This window comes from Benincasa hispida, chromosome 12 (genome assembly GCF_027475165.1).
Source record: "Benincasa hispida cultivar pf3 chromosome 12, pf3_genome.v1.1, whole genome shotgun sequence".
Taxonomy (NCBI): domain Eukaryota; kingdom Viridiplantae; phylum Streptophyta; class Magnoliopsida; order Cucurbitales; family Cucurbitaceae; genus Benincasa; species Benincasa hispida.
This window is the reverse complement of record NC_143489.1, coordinates 38,212,978-38,235,574: the sequence shown is the minus strand read 5'-3', so window position 1 is coordinate 38,235,574 and position 22,597 is coordinate 38,212,978. Positions and strand designations below refer to the sequence as shown.

The 22,597-nt window shown below is 37.6% G+C and overlaps 1 long non-coding RNA gene across 1 annotated transcript; it reads right to left on the bottom strand.

Annotated features, from left to right (window-relative positions):
- Positions 1–5,403: 5,403 nt before the first annotated feature.
- Positions 5,404–19,393, bottom strand: LOC150031982 (uncharacterized). Its single transcript, XR_016525502.1, has 3 exons — positions 16,613–19,393; positions 16,100–16,237; positions 5,404–5,649 (listed from the first exon to the last, which is right to left on the bottom strand). It is a non-coding gene; the product is annotated as an uncharacterized LOC150031982 (long non-coding RNA).
- Between the last annotated feature and the right edge of the window lie 3,204 nt (positions 19,394–22,597).

The window sequence follows — 22,597 nt, the reverse complement described above, 5'->3', positions numbered from 1 at the left end:
ATTTTACAAACAACAGACTCTGGGAGAATTAGGATACCCATCCCAATAATCTCCCACTTGTTCTAATGCCTTGGGAGACTAACGTACAAGATAAAGACATGTACAATATATAATAAACTAGGACATACTTCAGTATCATCTCCCACTTGCCCTAAACAAAATGCTGTATGTTCCGCAGACCCAGACTCTCCAGGTGATCCTCGAACACTTTAGCCGTGAGAGCCTTTGTAAATGGATTAGCAACGTTGTGCTCCGACGTGACCTTCGTGACTATCACATCACCGTGATGCACAATCTCCCTGATCAAGTGGTATTTTCACTCTTTATGCTTACCCCGACGATGACTCCGAGGCTCCTTTGAATTTGCTATAGCTCCACTATTATCGCAATAGAGAGTGATTAGCAAATCCATATTTGGAACAACTTCTAAATCGGTAAGGAATTTTCTCAGCCAAACAACCTTCTTAGCTGCTTCAAGAGCGGCTACGTATTCGGCTTCCATAGTGGAGTCAGTGATGCATCCTTGCTTGATGCTTCGCCACACTACAACCCCTCCATTCAGAGTGAACATTGTCCCCGATGTCGATTTGCGAGAATCTCTATTGATCTGAAAGTCAGAGTCTGTGTATCCTGTAAGGATCATATCTTTATCTTCATACACGAGCATGTAGTCCCTCGTTCTCCGAAGATACTTGGGGATCGTCTTGACCACCATCCAGTGATAAAATCCTGGATTGGACTGATACCAACTGACAATCCCTACTGCGTAGCAAATGTCAGGTCTGGTACACAACATTGCATACATTAAGCTTTCAACAGCTGAAGCATAGCGAATCTGTCTCATCTTCTAAACTTCTTGAGGTGGCTTAGGACATTGATCCTTTGACAAAATGATTCCATACTTGAAGGGTAATAAACCCCTCTTGGAATCCTACATCTTGTACCTGATCAACATTTGGTCGACGTACGATGCCTGAGACAAGGCTAACTTCTTATTGTTATGATCCCGAATAATCTGGATCCTTAGAACATACTGTGCCTCACCCAAATCTTTCATTTGGAACTGGGCAGCTAGCCATTTCTTAATGTCATTCAGATACCCTACATCATTCCCAATGAGTAGGATATCATCCACATACAGTACTAGGAAAGCTACTGATCTGTTGATGATCTTCTTGTAAATACAAGGCTCATCAACGTTCTGATCAAAGCCAAACGACTTGACCGCATTGTCAAATCTAATATTCCACGATCTAGATGCTTGTTTTAACCTATAAATGGACTTATTAAGCTTGCAAACTTTTTGCTTTTGACTTGGAACTACGAACCCCTCTGGTTGAGTCATGTAGATGGTCTCCTCAAGATTACCATTATGAAAAGCAGTCTTGACGTCCATTTTCCATATCTCATAATCATAAAATGTGGCTATGGACAGAAGTATCCTGATAGACTTCAACATGACAACAATTGAGAAAGTTTCCTCATAGTCCACTCCCTCAACCTAGGTATAACTATTTGCCACGAGTCTAGCCTTAAATGTTTGCACCTTTCCATCTACACCTCTCTTTCTCTCATAGATCCATTTACACTCAATAGGTCTTACCCCATTAGGCGGATCTACAAGCTCCTAGACGTTATTGAAGTACATAGACTCCATCTCCTGGTTCATGGCTTTAATCCATTCATCCTTGTCAACATCCTCTATTGCTTTCTTAAAAGACAATGGATCCTCGACCTCATCATTAGAAATGATGTTCTGGGCTTCAGACAAACCCATGTAGCAATCCGATGGGTTCATAACCCTCCCACTACGTCGAGGCAAGCTCAACTCTTGAGTTGGTTGACTAGATGTACCGACCTCAACAACTCTTGTTGATCTATCGGCCTATTCAACAACTCTTGTTGAACTCTCAGTAGTCTCAGTCTCACTAGAAATCTCATGTAAACGAGATTACTTCATGGCTTATGATCCCTTATGTGGTCTTCTTTCAAGAAGATAGCATTTGTAGAAACAAACACTTTGTTCTCTCTCGGATCATAGAAGTATCCACCCCTTGTTTCCTTGGGGTAGCCTACAAAGAGGCAAACTTTCGAGTGTAGTTCCAACTTCTTCGGGTCAGTCACAAGCACATGTGCCAGACACCCCCAAATCTTGAAGTGGCATAAACTACCTTTACGACCTCTCCACAACTCAAAAGGTGTTTCAAAAACACTTTTCAAGGGAACATTATTCAGAATGTAGAAAACAATCTCCACTGCAAAAACCCAAAACGAGTCTGGAAGATGAGAATAACTTATCATAGACCGAACCATGTCTAACAAGGTTCTATTTATCCTTTTTGATACACCATTCTACTGAGGTGTACCTGGGGCCGAGAGTTGAGATGCAATCCCATGTTTTATCATATAGTTATGGAATTTGAGGTCCATATACTCTTCACCACGACCAGATCGTAGTGTTTTTATCTTCTTACCTAAAATGTTTTCAAGTTCAGCCTTATTCTCCTTGAACTTGTCAAGGGCTTCAGACTTACATTGCATTAGGTAGAGATACTCGTACCTTGAATAATCATCTATGAAAGAGATGAAATATTCATGCCCACCTCGAACCCTAACATTCACTGGACCACAGAGGTTAGAATGTACAAGCTCCAAGGCTTCCTTGGCTCTGTAACCTTTTCCAGCAAAAGGTTGTTTGGTCATCTTGCCTTCGAGGCATGATTTACACACCGACAAGGAGTTTTCTTCTAAACTCTTTAAAAGTCCACTTTTCACCAACTACTCAATCTTATTGAGGTTGATGTGACCTAACCTTAGATGCCAAAGATGGGCGTTTTCTTTAGGAGAAACCTTTGGTCTTTTAGTTGTTGTTGCCGTATTGAACATTTCAGTATTAAACAAGGCTTTTATGACTAACGACCTTAGTACATATAAGTTGCTTTCCATTGGACCAAAACAATTCTCCATTCCATTCTTGAAAATAAACATTTTATTCTCAGAAAAGAAGACGACATAACCTTGTTCAATGAGACAAGAAATCGAGATTAAGTTTCTCTTGATATGAGGAACTACGAAAACATTATCCAGTAACAGATAATGTTTCTTGTCCAAAAATAACTTTAGCCAGCCTATAGCAACAGCTGAAATAACCTCACCAGTACTGACTCAAAGAGTCATCTCTCCTTGTGACAACGTTTGCTAGGAAATGAATCCTTGGAAAGAGGAACTGACATGGTTGGTAGCACCCAAATCAAGGATGCAGGCAGAATCATCATTCTCTACCAAACACGTCTCTAAGACTAATAAATCAGATTTACTGTCTTTAGACATCCTCCTCTTTTGGAGAGTAGTGGGATCTATATCAGAACCTAAATAATCTCCAAGTTCCATGTCAGAGAACACTTATCTTCTATGAACTTCAATAGAATCAACAATACTTGCTTCCTCTTCCTGGAGTTTAACTTGGGAACTGACACTACTGGTTTTATCATCCATCCCTTTGTGCTTAAAAAGTAAGACTGATGTTCAAACAATTCTTGCAATGAGTCCATGATTTCATGTGCAATGACCATGTTCTCAACCCTTTTGGCCAAAACATCAGGTATGCTAGCCAATATGTGAAGTCAGACCAATGAATTATCCTTATCCATACCTCATATGCATTACAAACACTTCTCGATGCATCAAGGGTCGGGACTTGAGGACATTCCTCAACCATGACAAATTCGAGGTCGTTTACCAAGAAATACGTTTTACAACACTCTCTCTACTATATGTAACCGGTCAAACTAGAGGCATTAAACGAAAATACTAACATGTTGTTGAAAACAAAGAGATTTCACTCAGCATAAGTGCACATTGACCTACGTTAGGTTTTAAGCAAATGCCTATTGAAAAACAAACAACATCCAATACGGTTTAGCAAAACTAACATGAACCCCGTGTGACATTTAGTTTTGCAATGACGCTTCAAAGGTTTAGGACAAAAACCGCCGAAGGGTGGTCAATTATCCCTCCTTTGAATTGAGAAATTCTCAACCAGTCATTAATACCAGAGCAACTTTTGCTCCTATAATGACTAGCCATCATTGATTTGGTCAAGAGATCATTAACTTACTTAACAATCTCCTATAAGTGTGACCTGTCATTTTAGGCCTTAGAGATCCGCCCCAAGTAGCCAATCCAAAGGGAAAAAATCTGATTGGGGCAAAACGTAAAGCGACCCTATCCATTTTTGGAGTTCACTTTGATCTTTACCAACTGCATAAAACGCATTCGAAGGGGGATGCTCCTAGGGCACCACGATGGAGTATAGAATGATCGCACGGTATGAACTAATAACAGAGACCGTAGGATGTGTTGACACACACCCTTCACCTACTTACTATAAACACTCTCTCCGTCCACCTTGATATTAACTCATGTAAACACCATCTGAAGGGGGATGCTCCCAGGGCACCACGAGGCCAAGCATAAATCTCACGGCGTGAACATTCAGGGAGAAACGCGAGTGGAATCATTGACATATCAGATACATCTCTTCCTCCCACTGAGTATTTTATAACCTAGGCTTTAGTTTACTTAGAAAAAACACGGTTAAGAATTTTAACTAAGTGACTGTTTAGGTTTGCTCAAGAGTAACTTTTACCTTGGATAGTTGAAACAACTTTTGATCATCATCCATTGGACTATTTAACGGAGTCTTTGACCAATTGTTACATGCTTACAGAAAATCTATCTAATTCACCTTTCCAGGTAGGTTCCCAGGTAAGAGTGTTTCGTTTCCATCAGCTTAAGTACCCCAGCCTAGACAGAACCCACCTTAGAAAAAAGGACCCTTATAGATAGATTTAATACAATTTTAATCTTTTATGCCAATCAATTTCCTATTAAACCGATTCAAAAATATTAAACTAGCTTGCTAATCCCATTAGAACCTTGAACTTAGGTCTATCTCAATCTAATTTTAAAATCCTTTTAAAACATGAGTTCACCCTAAGTTCGCATGCAACTTTTTCTTATCGATTTTAGTTCTAATTTCCTTTATAACACTTATAACCGGAAACAACAAAAAATGAACACAGTAAACACATGAAAGGCATTTATAACGTTTATAAATAGCCTAAGTGTCATGCTCACTGCATTGTTCATTCATTGCTACCTTTTTATATAACACTTATACAAACAAGCAATGATTCAAGCAAAACATACTTCCATTCACCCTTATACTATAACACTTATAATATAATGATGATGCATGAATAAGCTCACTGCATGCACAAATATAACTCTTATATTTTTCAGATGCATGCACATGCTTTCATGTAATTTTTTCATGCCATATTATAACACTTATAATACATGATGGATGAATAATTGCAGAACCTAAGGTGGATTGCAAATCTAAATTTCAAAAACTTTGCATATAAACCACATACATCTCATGTATAATAAGAAAATGTTGATGAATCGGGAAAAAATTCCTCAAATCCTCAAAACTAAAAGCTAACTATTACAAAAGCAAAGACTCCCGGTTCTTGAACCATCCAGGCAAAGTCCGTGTCTCCATTGATCGTGTACCAAACTTTCGTGTGTCGTCTACATGAAAGAACAAATGCTTTGCTCCATCCTTTACCTACGCTTCCAGAGCTAAACGATCGTTTAGAAATTATCGTTAACCTTTTATTATGTGATGACGCACTGATAATGGGCAGAAATGCACGTTATTACAATGCAAAGATATAAAACAATGTAGGATTGCGACAGTAAAAATATGTAAAATCGTGTCCAAAAGCATTAAGTTGAGAACATTGCGATAGCATGCGCCCATCGCATTAAAGCAGCTAATTTACGTATTTTGTGTAGGAAAATGCATTCGCGCAAGGCAGAATTGCGATCCAAAAAATTTAGCGTCCAGGCATATTGGAAGATTGCGACTGCAAAGCTATGTGATTGTATGATTTCGCGAAGATCTGCTCAAAGAGGTGGTCGCATAAAGATGGCGCATCAAGGTGAAAGCTTAATAAATCATGATAGGACAGAAAGATGATGACGGTTGAATCCAAATTTAGTTAATAAGCCGTTAACGACACACTGTAGCAAGTACACTCAACTTTTTGGTGACAATTAATCAGCACATCAGACAGAGAATTAATGACATCCCAACAGTGCAATCATTTGAGAGAAAAGCTTTTCACCCTGAAGCTCTATAAATACCGAAGGCCACCTTTGTTAAAAGAGTTCAGCAGTTCAGAATTTTGGAGTTCTTTTTCACCATATACATAGAGATAATAGATAGTCGTAGTCTGTAATTTTATATACTTAGAAGGTGGAGGCGAGTGAAGAGAGAAGACGCTGGAAGATCGTTCCTGGTTAGCTCGAGAGACTGCCGGGAAGCATTGAGAATGGAGAAAGGGCCGACTCTTGCGAAAGCAAGACCATTCTTTTGGGCAGAGTAGAGAAAAACACAGTGTAAAAGCCACAGGAAGCAAGACATTACCACCGGGCTCACTATTCCTACTTTCCATTGTCATTCTGTATTATAATTTTATTTATAAACTAGAATTTGCATCTCTACATCTGTTCACTCTCTTTACATTACGCATGAGTAACTAAACTTCCGAATGGGTTGAGAAGCACTTAGCTAGCATGACCTAAGATCTTCATTTTATGCGATCATCTTGTCTCATGTATATGTCCATCACCCCTTTATAGATAATTGAGAGAGTAGTCTAAGGAAAGAACCTAGACTTGAGAGAGTTAGGTTAGAATCTAGGCTTGAGAAAGTCAGATTAGAACCGCATAAGCAAGAGATAGCAATTTATAGATAAGTTTTGTTTGCTAACATGCATCGATGTACCCTAGAAATAGGATATGATAGTATGCGGTTGTCTTGTGTATGTATGTGTCATTCATCATCGCATAGACAGGAATAGAGGCTTAGACATAAATCCTATAGACATCATCGTATACATCGCATGCGTTCTAAAATTAGGAGCTATAGCATTTGCATTGAGAGATGACCTGTTGTTGTATGTGTGTAGCATGATCGCATAACTTGAACGCAATCTTAGGAAGTGTTAGCTAAATTTCTTCTCAACCTGTTCCTCGCATACTCATTGTAACTTTCGCTATTATTAACTATTTTCTCAATTATGCCACATAGGATTTATATTTTAAACAAACATACCAACCAACTTATTGTTTTGATTGTTATCGCAAAGGAATCAGAATTTACCATCGCATATTGTCTCCACAGTCCCTATGTTTGACCCTGGGTTTACCAGGCAACTTGTAGGATTTATACTTGGATTTTACTAGGAAAACTTACATGTGCAACACATACACCACCATCGCAACATACATCATTATTCCATCATATTCACAATGCATCAAGTTTTTTGCGCTGTTGTCGGGGACTATGGTAGTACATATTGTGCTAACGGTAACTTTTTGATTTTCTCTGCAGCTTTCCATTTCTATGCACTGCTCTCTTGTGGTAAGGGAAGAAGCGGGTGTTGTATGAATAAAGGACAAGCTCTTGAACTCGATTACAACCCAGAGATTGAAAGAACGTTCAGAAGAAGAAGAAACAGTCGCCAACAACAACAAGAGAGAAACCTCAACATGGCGGAGCAATCGGAAGATAGAGCACCGAACGTAAATAATATCATGGCGAATCCTATTATCTTGGCGAATGACCGAAATAGGGCCATCCGAGACTATGCATTGCCCAACCTTTATGATTTCTTACCAGGAATCATGAGGCCAGCCTTGGACGTGAGATGAAGTTGGTGATGCTGTAGATGATTCAAATTTTCGGACAGTTTGGCGGTAGGCGTGGCGAGGATCCGCATGCCCACCTCTGGAGTTTTATTGAAATCTGCAATACGTTTGTGTTCCCAAACATCTCCGTGAGGAGGTTCGACTAACGCTGTTTCCATTTTCGCTGTGTGACCAAGCACGAAAATGAGCTTATTCTCTCGAACCAGGGGAGATTACATCGTGGGAACAGGTAGTTGAAAACTTCATGAAGTACTTCCCCCATAGAGAACGCAAGAAGGAGGAAGTTGATTACTAATTTTGAACAAGATATTAATGAATCGGTCAGTGACACCTGGGCGAGGTTTAAAAGACTAGTGTGAGATTGTCCGCACAATGGCTTACCAGATTGTCTCCAAATGGAAATTTTCTACCACGGTTGGAACCTTGCATCGTAGACGGCTCCCAATGTGGCAGTAGCTGGAGGTCTACTTGATAAGACATACGACAAGGCTAAAAACATACTTGATCGCATTTCGAAAAATCACGAAGAATGGAGAGAAAGCAATCAACGACTAAGAATTAAAGATAGTGACGTAAACAATGGGGCCATCGCATCCCTACAAAACCAAATGAATGCGACGATAAATTTAATACAAGGAATCGAAAATCAGAAGCCCAGGAACGCATAGTGGGCAGGTCAACGCAATCGACCAAACGAGCGCAAGTTGTGCCACTTGTGGAGAAGGCCATCCAATGGAAGAGTGTCTGAGGAACCCACAGTCTGTTTATTTCGTGAAGAATAATCCTTTCTCCAATACTTACAACCCTGGGTGGAAAAACCACCCTAGCTTCGCATGGAAAAATCAACAAAAAAAATTTCAACTGATGGCGCAAAAAGAAAGGCTGCCAGGATTTTTCCCACGAGCAAACGGTCAACCACAAAATAAAGCTAGTAGTTCGTAGGCACCAAAAACTTCATCTCTGGAGAGCTTACTGAAGCAGTATATTGAGAAGAATGAAACAGTACTCCAAAATCAAGTGACGTCTATCCACAATCTTGAAATTCAGATAGGACAGATTGCGGGTGAACTCAAAAGTAGACTGCAAGGGGCATTGCCGAGTTCAACAGAGCTCCAACACAACCCAGGGAGTACGGGAAAGAAGCAATGTCAATTTGTGACTTTGCGAAGTGGAAAGACAGTGGCAGGAGAGAAAAAGGAGCCAAGCCGGACTATTTCAGTTGCGATGGAACCACAGACCTCGTTGACTCAAGAAGAACCAGAAGAATAGAAGACGATGGAACCGAAAATTGTGTCCACTTCAAAGCCGATAGAACAGGAAACCGTAAAAATGGAGCTGCCACCATTCCCCTAGAGACTTAAGAAGAAGAAAAATGATGAAGTGCAATATCATCGCTTTATGGACATGCTGAAACAATTACATATCAACATCCCTTGCACTGAAGCGATCGAACAAATGCTAAAGTAGGCGAAGTTTCTGAAGGACATGGTGACGAAGAAAAGAAGCACAGGTAAGTTTGCAACGGTGGCATTGACGCAAAGTTCAAAAACCATAATTCCTCTGAAAATGCGTGACCTCAGAAGTTTCACAATACCCTACTCAGTTGGAGGGTTATATATTGGTCAAACGCTTTACGATCTTGGGGCCAGTATCAATTTAATGCCCCTTTCAATTTTCAAGCAGCTGAATGTGGGGCAGCTGGCGCCCACGACAGTGATTCTCCAACTAGCTGATAGGTCCCTTGTTCATCCAGAAAGAAAGGTGAAGGATGTCCTGGTCTTGATTGTCAAATTTATCTTACAGGCAGACTTCATCATCCTTGATTATGAAGGGGACAAGGATGTACCCATCATGCTGGGACGAGCATTTTTATCTACTGGTCGCACTCAGATTGATGTGTACAAGGGAGAGATCACACTGAGCATGAATGGAAAGAAGACCAGGTTTGATATTATCAGAGCCATGAAGTATCTGAAAGAAGACGACCTCACAGATTTCAACAATGAACCCAGTTTATATGAAGAAGAAAAGTTTGAAGATGAAGATGAAAGAGAGGATACGACCGCATCCATAGTAACCTGCAATGTGATCATATAAATAACATCTAAAGAAGAAAAACTGATGATGAATGAAGAAAGAAAAGCACAAAAACCATCCTAGGTTAGACGCTAGCAGACAATAGAGGAATCAACCCTGCATATTGCATGCACAGGATACGTCTCGAGGAGAATAAAAAAGGATCGATCGAACATCAACACAGACTAAACCCTACGATGAAGAAGGTCGTGAAGAAGAAGATAATCAAATGGTTAGACGCAGGGATTATCTATCCAATCGCTGATAGCACGTGGGTTAGCCCCGTGCAATGTGTGCCAAAGAAAGGAGGGATGACGATAGTGCCAAATGCAAATAATGAACTAATACCAATGAAGACCGTTACTGGCTGGCGGATTTGCATGGACTACTGCAAACTGAATGCGACGATGAAGAAGGATCATTTCCCCTTGCCTTTTATTGATCATATGCTAGACCGCCTAGCAGGAAATGATTACTATTGCTTTTTGGATGGATATGCAGACTACAACCAAATCATGATTGCTCCTGAAGATCAAGAGAAAATCACATTCACCTGTCCCTATTGAAATTTGCGTTTCGACGCATGCCGTTCGGCTTATGCAATGCACCGAGCACGTTCCAGAGGTGTATGATGGCCATCTTTTCTGAGTATCTGAAAGATTCAATAGAAATTTTTATGGACAACTTCTCGGTGTAAGTGCAAACATACGAAGTTTGTCTCAATAATCTAGAGAAGATACTGAGGAGATGTGAAGAGACGAACATTATGCTGAACTAGAAGAAGTGCCACTTCATGGTAGAGGAAAGTATTGTGCTCGGGCAGAAAGTCTCCAAGGACGGGCTGGAGGTGGATAAGGCGAAGATTGAGGCGATTGAAAAGCTTCCACCTCCAGCAAATGTGAAGGCTATCACGAGCTTCTTGGGGCATGCAAGCTTTTATCGACGTTTTGTGAAGGACTTTTCGAAGATTGCACGACCACTGAGTGCATTACTGGAGGCAGAAAGAACGTTTGACTTTGATGAACAATGCCTCAACACATTCAAGATTTTGAAGAACACATTAATATCCGCACTTGTGTTAATCGCACTAGACTAGACACAACCCTTTGGACTAATGTACAACATAAACGGTTATGTGATGAGGGCGGTGCTGGCGCAAAAGAAGAAAACAATGCTACACCTCATCACATATGTGAGTAGAACCTTGAACCCTGTCTAAACAAATTACACTACCACAGAAAAAGAACTGATTGTGGTGATCTTTGCGCTGGAGAAATTCAGAGCTTACCTACTAGGATCTAAAGTGATCGTTCACACTGACCATTCAGCAATCAAGTATATAATGACAAAGAAAGATGCGAAGCTAAGGTTGATTCGATGGGTTCTCCTCCTTCAAGAATTCAACATGGAAATCATTGATCACAAGGGGACGGAGAACCAGGGTGCAGACCATTTATCAAGATTAGAAAATCCGGAAGTCGACCACGACCAGTCGAAGGTGAACGCAACTTTCCCAGATGAGTAGCTATTTAAAATTGAAGAGTTACCATGGCATGCGGACGTGGTCAATTTTCTGGTTTGTGAGCAATTTCTTGAGAACGACACAGCCCACCAAAAGAGGTGGCTCAAACATGAATGTAAATCATATTATTGGGACGAGCCAAATCTTTACAAGAGGGCATCAGACCAAATTTTGCGCCTATGTGTATGTTGCTCACCAGCACATACTATCGTAATGACATGACTTGCCATATGGTGGACACTTTGGAGGCCAACACACAGCAGCAAAGGTGTTACAAAGTGGATATTTTTGGCCAATTTTGTTGAAGGATGCAAGAGACTATGCAATGAAATGCGACCGGTGCCAACGCACGGAAACATTTCATGGAAGAATGCGATGCCTATGAATATCATCTTAGAATTGGAACTATTCGACGTCTGGGGCATAGACTTCATGGACCATTTCCACCATCAAATGGTCACAAATACATTCTATTGGCCGTTGACTATGTTTCCAAATGGGTAGAAGCGATATCATGTGTCGCAAGTGATTTGGTAGTAGTGTCCAAGTTCTTGAGAAAAAATATTTTCACTCGTTTTGGCACTCCCATGCCATAATAAGTGATGAAGGCTCTCACTTTATTAATAACATCATCAATAAATTGTTGCTCAAGTATAATATCCACCATAAGTTAGCCACCGCATACCATCCACAAACAAATGGTCAAGCTGAAATGTCCAATAGAGAAATTAAGCTGATATTAGAGAAGGTGGTGAAGCCTTCACGTAAAGATTGGGCAATGAAGCTGGACGATACCTTGTGGGCATACAGAACCACCTATAAGACACCTATAGGCATGTCTCTGTATGCGCTGGTGTTTGCAAAGGCATGCCACTTACCGCTTGAGTTGGAGCATAAAGCAATGTGGGCAGTGAAAAAGCTCAATTTTGATTTAAAGCCGCAGGGGAGGCAAGGAAACTTCAGTTGGTCGAGCTTGATGAATAGAGAACTCAAGCATATGAGAATGCAAAAATCTACAAGGAGTGCGTAAAATGTTGGCATGACAAAAAACTATGCGAGAAGAATCTCCAAGTCAGACAGAAGGTTTTGTTGTACAATTCTTGGCTACGACTTTTTCCCGGTAAGTTAAAATCACGATGATCTAGTCCTTTTATAATCAAAGAGGTATTCTCGCACGAAGCGGTTGAGTTATCCAATGAGGACGGGACTAACACATTCAAAGTCAATGGGCAAAGAGTCAAAATATATCACGGAGAAGACTTGCATCGCGAGAAAACCTCTGTAGAACTGAGGAATTTCGACTAAAGAAGAAGTGGACAGTCCCTGCACAATCATGCGATTCAAATTCATCAGGGATGCAATCTTTTTTATGTATCCTTTGAAATCTTCAGTTCATGAATTCAAATCTACCTCTTTATATCTGTTATCCTTTTTTACTCATTATTGCATTAAAAAAAATTTGTTAACTCTGTCTTTTATATTTTTGACCCTTTCGATGTTTTTTTGCAATGATCGTGGTGAATGATTACGAGGGAGCTACACGATAACCGAAAAACACGACTAGTTCATTTCGCCACTGCAATAGAAGAGATCGGTTCACCGCAAAGAAGGATGTGATCACATATGATGCGGGCGACAGAGCAAATTTGGGGGTTGTATCTATCCTTAACTTTATTTATTCCAAAATTTGCACTCTCGCATCGCATCTTTAACTTTGATAATTTTATCATCGCATCCTCTTTAGTCGGCGCAATCATAAATATTGATTACTTTAGCAAGTCATCACATTGTTTTTCTATGCCAATTATGATTTCAATGACGAAACACATACCTCTATTTCTCATCGCATGTACTAGAATCAACTTAATTTAAGGACAGTCAATTCACGAAATATTTCTAGAAGTTAGTGGTCCACCAGCTTTCTTTCAAACTTACTCTTACGAAACTTCTTAAGAGCATCGCATGAATTCTTTCAGTTTATCAGTAATGAGGACATTGCTGCTTTTAAATTTGGGGGTACGATATTTAATTGCAACGTTGCTACTTTTAGGCATTCTAAAAAAAAAAAAAAAATCATAACGCTGCGATCGGATCCTACTCGTAGTTAGATGTCCGCATGAAACCCATGGAGGCTAGCTAAAACAAAGGTAGGAATCGTGATCAACGCATAAATAAAATGATTGCAACTCCACTGCCAAATGGGCATGAGTTTAGACTGAGAAAGAGCACCTTGCTTGTAGTTGGATGCTCGCATGACACCCGTGGGAGTAAGCCAAAACGAAGGCTAGGCACTTGGATCAGTGCAAGGTCATAGAAAGAATATCTAAACTACGCAAGGATAAAAATCATTTGAAAACACCCCAGTTGAAAAAAAAAGTTTTTTTTTAAATAAATCATGTGATGCCCTAGAAACAAGTAAAGTTTTTTTGAAGGTTAAACTTGTAGTCCCTAAATTTTAGAAATATTTTAAGAAAAGACCAGGATAGAAATTAAAGAGATTTTGGTTCATAGGATTTGAATAAGGCACATCGAGAAATCTAGGAAAGGAAAAGGCGGTTGACTCTCTAGAGAAAATCTTTAGTTTATGCTTGAGGACAAGCATTGTTTTAATTTAGGGGTGTGATAACAGGAAGAAATGCACGTTATTACAACGCAAAGATATAAAACAATGTAGGACTCCGACGATAAAAATATATAAAATTGCGTCCAAAAGCATTAAGTTTATAACATTGCGATCGCATGTGTCCATCACATTAAAGCAGCTAACTTATGTATTTTGTACAGAAAATGCGTTGGCATAAGGCGGAATTGCGATCCAAGGAATTTAGCGTCCGAGCGCATTAAGAGATTGCAACCGCAAGGCTATGCGATCATATGCATTTGTCAAGATTTGCTCGAGAAGGTGGCCGCATAGAGTCGAAGCATTAAGGTGAAAGCTAAATAAATTTTGATGGGACAGAAAACTGATGTTGGTCGATTCCGAATTTAGTTGACAAGCCGTTAAAGACACATTGTAGCAAGTACACTCAAATTTTCGGTGACAATTAATCGGTGCATCAGATAGAGAATTAATGACATCCCATTAGTGCAATCATTTGAGAGAAAAGCTCTTCACCCTGAAGCTCTATAAATACCGAAGGCCACCTTCATTAAAAGAGTTCAGCAGTTCAGAATTTTGGAGTTCTTTTTTGCCATATACATAGAGATAATAGATAGTCGTAGTTTGTAATTTTATATACTTAAAAGGCAGAGGCGAGTGAAGAGAGAAGACGTCGGAAGATCATTCTTGGTTAGCTCGAGAGAGTGCTGAGAAGCATTGAGAACAGAGAGAAGGCCGAATCTTGCGAAAGCAAGAACATTCTTTTGGGCAGAGTAGAGAAAAACACAGTGTAAAACCCTCGGGAAGCAAGACATTGCTACCAATCTCACTATCCCTACTTTCCATTGTCATTCTGTATTCTAATTTTATTTATAAAATGAAATTTGTATTTCTACATCTATTCACTCTCTTTACATTACACATGAGTAACTAAACTTCCGAATGGGTTGAGAAGCACTTAGCTAGCATGACCTAAGATCTTCATTTTATGCGATCATCTTGTCTCATGTATATGTCCATCACCCCTTTATAGATAATTGAGAGAGTAGTCTAAGGAAAGAACCTAGACTTGAGAGAGTTAGGTTAGAATCTAGGCTTGAGAAAGTCAGATTAGAACCGCATAAGTAAGAGATAGCAACTTAGAGATAAGTTCTATTTGCTAACATGCATCGCATGTACCCTAGAAATAGGATATGATAGTATGCGGTTGCTTTGTGTATGTATGTGTCATTCATCATCGCATAGATAAGAATAGAGGCTTAGACATAAGTCCTATAGACATCATCTTATACATCGCATGCGTCCTAAAATTAGGAGCTATAGCATTTGCATTGAGAGATGACCTACTGTTGTATGTGTGTAGCATGATCACATAACTTGAATGCAATCTTAGGAAGTGTTAGCTAAATTTCTTCTCAACCAGTTCCCCACTTATTCATTGTAACTTTCGCTGTTATTAAATCTTTTCTCAATTCCGTCACATAGGATTTATATTTTAAACAAACATTACCAACCAACTTATTGTTTTGATTGTTATTGCAAAGGAATCAGAATTTACCGTCGCATATTGTCTCTATAGTCCCTGTGTTCGACCCTGGGCTTACCAGGAAAACTAATAGGATTTATACTTGGATTTTACTAGGAAAACTTGCATGTGCAACGCATACACCACCATCGTAACATACATCATTATTTCATCATATTCACAATGCATCAAGTTTTTGCACGAGGTATGCGATCGTGCAGTGCGCTTCGCAACGCAAGCCTTATACGATCGTCTAAACGACTACGATGCAGTTAAGCACTATCGTCTAAATGATCGCTGAGCGAGCGCCTTCGTATTGTATACCACGTGATTGTGTAGTCAGTGACTATGCGATGCATATGCTAACTACACGATCGTTTAGCGCACACCTTCTTCTATACAATGAGCATCAAATGCTCCCACTACGATCTTCTACCTCCAACGTCTACGCGATTGGGCAAGCAATGCTACGCGATAGAGTAAATGATTTACCCCATCGTTTTACATTAGCTAAACGATCATTTAATAAATACTACACAATCATATAGAAAAATTTACACGGTCGTTTAGATAAATCCCAATGATCGTTTACCTGAGGTTACACGACATGACCAACTCTTAGTTTTCTTCTTCACTGAGAACCGCATCTCCATGCATTGAAACTTCATCACGAACGGCTCGACTAACTCAAACTCTTTGAATTATAGACTCAGTTGCATGTTAATTATGCCTAAAAACACAGGGGCCCTTACAAATTAACACTTTATAATTTAAAGAAAGCTTTAAACAGAGACAATTAACTCGTAAACATTCATCAACACCATCCACAAACACATTTAACTATTAAATGCCATGCAGGAAACCCACCAAGACTGTAAAAGAAGTTAAAAAAGAAGTGAAATTTTGAATATCAGAACAACCTGGCTCTGATACGAATTTGAAGGAAATCAGACATGAGGATTTCCATGAGCAACGGAATGATCGTTCCAAATAGCAATTGTATTTGAACATTAACAATTACAGTACACAAATGGAAACAACAGGCTACGCATGTAACGAAATTATATCATGTTTTTCTAAAGATCAAGGGATAAAATTCACATACCTTTGAAAACTCATTTTCAACACTCTTGATCACAAACGCTCGAACAGACTCCAAAACTGCAGCAAACGAACGCTCGTCCACCATGACCGCAACACAACACTATCAATAAAGAACTCAAACACCGCGATCTCCAAGATCATGAACACAGCAAACTCTACATAAACACCACGAACAACCTCTAAATAACCTCGACTATGTCGAGTTGAGTACGACACCACCACAATGTGAATAGTTAGGATCTACCATCTGTAATAGTTCACAACACTTGCAAACCTCTACAAAGTGGGTCGTATCCGTAGTATCACCAGGATCAAGTATCCTGCCTTAATCCTTATACTATAGACCTATTTAGGTTATCACTTAAGGCATGATTTACTTGTATATCTCATATACATGCTTAAGTTTATATATAATAACTATGAAGCTTTATTTATTGGATATGAGTAAATGCCAGATAAAATAACTCTTATTTTATTCATAACAATGTGTATATGTTACAAACAACGAGACTCTGGGAAAATAAGGAAACCAATCCCAACAAGTACAATAACCTTTCACAGATGCTCGTAAGTACAGTTGGGCCAATTTACCATTTTGCTCTTGTAGTTACATCTAACTCTTTATGTACCACTGATCCCTCTAATGAACAATATCTCATAGTCCTACTATGAGTGGACATCTCTTGGGCCTTGAGAAGGTGTGGGGCGCCACATCGTTCAATCCCCGGAATTAGCCCTTAAGGGAGCAATCTATCTACTTACCCTTACTTCAGGGAAGGAGTGAATTTCATCTTGTGTAGCTGAGTTCCTAGCTTTCCAATCAGACGAATCTTCAAAATGGTAGGTTTGAGTCGGCGATTTGGTCACTCACACCCATGCAAATCAAAGGACCGCCCTCAAAGGTAGGAGTTTTTGACTCACTCAAGATTAAGGTCATGTTACCTATGGTCATCCTAGTGAAGTGATGTCTGTCATGAACGACATTATATAATGAGACTATACACTTCGTGGTCCGACCTTATAAAAACTCTTTTGTATAGGACACCTTGCTCGTATGTCTCCACATGAATGATTAAGATTAGACTATCTGTAGCACATCACAACACTTGTAGCTATCTACAAAGCGGGCCGCATCCATAGTGTCACTAGGATAAGGTTCCCTCCTATATCCATATACTATAGACTATTTTGGCTATCACTTAAGGTATGATCCACTTTATGTCTCCACATACATGCTTAAGTTACAACGACAATCAGGGATCTTAGTTTATTGGTTTGTGGTAAATGCAAATAAAAGATCTCATGTTTCATAGATAACAGTGAAGAAAATATCTCATATTATTACATCACAAGCGTTTGTTCAATACAAGTGTTTACAAACTATAGGACCCAACGAGAGTTTAGGGCATCAAACCCAACATCTCTTCCACAAGAATGGGTGTACTTTTAGTAGATAGACTAACCTTTTTCAAATTTTGGTCTCGCATATTCAATTGTTGAGTCAATTTAGATAGGTAATCAACCGTTTGATGTAAATCAACCAAATTATTGTAAAAAGTCTTCCAAAAACTTTCATTGCTATTGTACCTCTCATGGCGACTTCTTCCTTGATGAAACATGCTCTTAAATGAAAAGGAATAGATCTCAAGACACTCAATTTGCAGATTGTTCACTCAAGTACACTCATGCACATAAAAGGTAGGCCATTTGGGAAAGTGGCTAAATTATATATTGGGTAGGCTTATGTGGAATAAGCAAATTCTTGAAATAGAGCATTATTCAATATAAGAAAGACATAATAATTATGAAAATAAGTCCAAAAAGAACAAGAAAACAATAAAAGACTCAAACAAATAAGGAAAAATACAAAGCAGATTTCGAATAAAACTGACACAGAAATGGAATTGCAAATAAAAGGGTATTATGCAATGAATTTGACAAAATGCTCTTCTTAATAATTCATGATACAAGGTTGATTTAAAACTTTGTTGAAGATCCCGGAGTCAAATTAAGTCGTTTACATTAAGAAAGAAAATGAAAAATAAGAAGAAAGGTCAACAATTTCATATTTGAATTAGTTTTAGCATTTAATGATAGGAAGTTGAAAAGACACTCAAATGAACATACAATTGATCTTGGAATTGACAGAAAATAGAGAGAGTTAATGTAATAACTCAATTATGCTAAATTGATTCAAATATGAAAGATCAAACATACAATTGTCATGAATAATTGCAAGAACAAATTTTGATTTTTCTTGTCACTGTTTTTTTTAAACTTTTTTTCTTCTATTTTTTCACCTTTTTTTAGATAACTTGATGAATAAGATGAAAATAATGTAAAAAGATGAAGAACAAAAGATGAAAGAAACAATAAAAAACTAAATGGGCAAAATTGGAAATTTGAATGAAAATGCAAAAAACAACAAAGAAAGAATCAATTCTAGAGTAGGCCACAGAGATGCAACCTTTGCTCTAATACCAAATGATAAGACAACCCTAACCCTCAGCCCAAAGATGTAAGCTATTATGTAGCAACAACCTTTGAATCTAAGAAATTAATACCTCCTTATACGATTTAGTTCAACCCCGAGGAAAATGTTAAAATTAGATGATCTCTTGATTGAATATCTAGAAGCAAGATTGGGAAATCTTGTTCTAGATTGAGTCACTCCACAATCATCTTGATCAAAGTTAGATTGAATGACTCACATGCACTCTATCACAAGAATTACAAAATTCGAAGGAAAAAGTCTCAAATATGAGATGTCAAATATCATTCATAAAATTCTTTATCTAGTAACAAATAGATGGGGAGAATGCTCTATATAGCATTATAGAGGTTCTATACAATTAATGTAAAGTAGCAAAAGTAACATAAAACATTAAAGAATCTTCCATCTTCCAACCACTATCTTCAATCCACCATCTTTCAATCACCATCTTTCAATCACCATCTTTAATGTAACATCATTAATGACAATCTCCATTTTTCCAACCACCATCTTTAATTCAACTCTATTAATTGCCTCCATCTTTTTAACCCCATAATTATCAAGACGTAAATATAACACTTAAAAGCTAGAAGCTAATTAAATCCGACGAATAACTCTAAAATTAAAATGTTGGAAATTGATTAAAATCAACTAAGGTTTTACTAAATACTTCTCATAGGTGTCGATCCATATCACAAAGTTGAAGAGAACGCCTCCTTGGATTGACGCATAAACTCATCCACCCATCTCTGATTTTCATGACTTTGTTGTTTTAAAGCCTACCACTTCAAAATAAAAATTGACCAAACTTTTCATAATCTGCTTTCAATTGAATAGTGAGTGTTAAGTAGTTTCATCTTTAGCACCACATAAGGGGCATGAGGAGGTGATCTCGATCTGCCTATGTTGCAGATTAACATATGTAGGCCAAAATTATGAAAAACTTCCGCGCAAAATGTTTAACCTTGGAAGGAAATTTTGACCCCACAGTTTTTTTCCACGTGTCAGACCATCCATCCCTAGACGACATTGAATTATTCTGCCTCAAAAACAAGCTAAATGATAACCACTCTTAACCAAACAACGTCCCCTTTGTCATAGTGTCTTACCTTATCTTACATAAATACAACCAGAACATTTACGAAGATTTATTCATTCCATTTATCTTCTTTATTTGATTGTTTGGTTTATAGTTAATTTTTTTTTAAGTATAATTAGACCTCCTTTATTCTTTTCGATTTAAGATAGCAGTTTATTCTTTTCTTTCTTTAAGTTTCTCATTGTTATTTTATAAGGTACTATATTTTATAATTTATTATAATCTACCGTGAAAATATATTTTGATTAAAACCTTCACCCAAGAAAATATGTTTTCTTCTTTTCCAACAGCTACTCCGAATAGAAGTAAAATGGTGTCGTCTTTCATTACTTGAAATCAGCAATGGGATGCAGATGCAATTCAAAGGCTTTTTTATCTGATGGATTGTGAGGCAATTTTGAATAATTTCTTGAAACATAAACGGTGAAGTGCTATCTTAAACAATCAAATGTTCTTTTCTATTTATGTAATATTTTGGTTTAAATACTATACTTTGGTCATTAAATTTTTTGTTTTTGTTCATTTTAGTTCTTCTACTTTTCAATATTCATTTTGGTCTCTATAATTTTAATTTGGGTTTATTTTGAACTTTTAAAAATAACAATTTTGATCCTTTAAATATGAAAATAAAGTGACCAAAAATGGTCATTACTGAAAAAGAACCAAACCAAAATGAACATTTTCAAAGTATAAGAATAAAAAATAAAAAAAAAACCAGAAGTTAAAAGTATAAGGTCTAACATTAACATTTTGAAAATTATAGACCAAAATGAAGCTAAAGCTAAAAGTATAAGGACCAAAGTAATATTTAAATGGAATATTTTCTAGGTCTTATCCATCTTTTGTTGCTTTTTTTTTTTTTTTTTTTTTTTTATAAACTAGTTAAGCACTCAAAAGATCAAATTCCAAGCTAGCCCCTAGGGGCGATTTTAGAACTTTATGTGAGAAACATAAATCTATATAAGGAATTTAATTATTATGAATATTATAATAGAAAATAGTTGTCCATTGCTGAGTGTTCCAAAGGTCATGTGTCACCATTCATGTTGTCCATGTGGCATGTAGTTATTCATGTTTGGTATCTATGTAAGGCCACATCCTACTTGTGACTTTGCCTATAAATTATGACATTTTGTGGATCTAAAGAACACAACTACATTGGTGAGAATTCCACTTCCAGTAATTTCCATATTATCCAATTTCATGATTTTGGTTATTTTATGTTTAGTTATTTTATTTTATATTTTTAGTTTTTATTTATTTATTATTATTATATAAAAATATTTTTATATTATATTTTCATATTTGTATTCCTGTTGTGCTCCTCAATTTTCATAACACGTTATCAGCACGAACTCTTGTCATTTTCCTCGCTAAAGGTAGGTCCTAAAAGTATGTCGGTTTTTCCGTCTTCGTTATAATTATAAATTTTATGTTATTTTGCATATTCAATATCTATTAATTTTCTAGCATTAATACAATATTTTATGATAGTGCTACCATGATAAATCACACAATTAGAATTTGCCACCCTTGATATTAATAACAATAATTATTTGTCATGAGTACTTGATGGTGAAATCCACTTGGATGCTATGAATCTTGGAGAGACTATTAAAGAAGGAAGTATGACATCCAGTTAGGACAAAGCAAAAACTATGATTTTCCTTCGTCATCATATCCACGAGGGATTCAAAATGGAGTATCTTACAATAAAATATCCCTGTATCTTGTAGAAAAATTTAAAAGAGAGGTATGATCATCAAAAAACAGTTATTGTCCCTAACGATCGTTATGAGTGGATGCACTTGAGGCTACAAGATTTCAAATCAGTAAGTGATGACAACCTCCACATGATTTAAAATCAGTTCAAATTTGTTGTTATGCGGAGAGAATATTGATGCTAATATGTTAGAGAAGACATTTTCTACATTGCATGTCCCGAATATGCTCATGCAATAGCAATATTGAGAGAAATGTTTTAAACAGTATTCTGAATTAAATTCATATCTTCTCGTGGCTGAACATATAACGAGTTATTGATGAAAAATCATAAATCTCGAACAATCGAAACAACACCATTCCCCGAAGTGAATGTTATGAATTTTAATCGTGGTCGAGGTCGTGGTCGTGACTGTGGCAGAGGAAGAAATAATTATTATTTTCGTGATGGTCATTCTAATGATTTAAATTTTTAAAAAACCACACAAAATGATGGTAAAAAAGGAAAAGCTTCACAAGATAAAAGTTCAAAGAGTGTTGAAAATAAATGCTTCCGATGCGGAATGACTAGACATTGAACACATACCTATCATATGTCAAAACACTTAGTTGACCTCTATCAAGCTTCCCTGAAGAAAAAAAGAGAAAAATGTGGAAACAAATTTTTCATA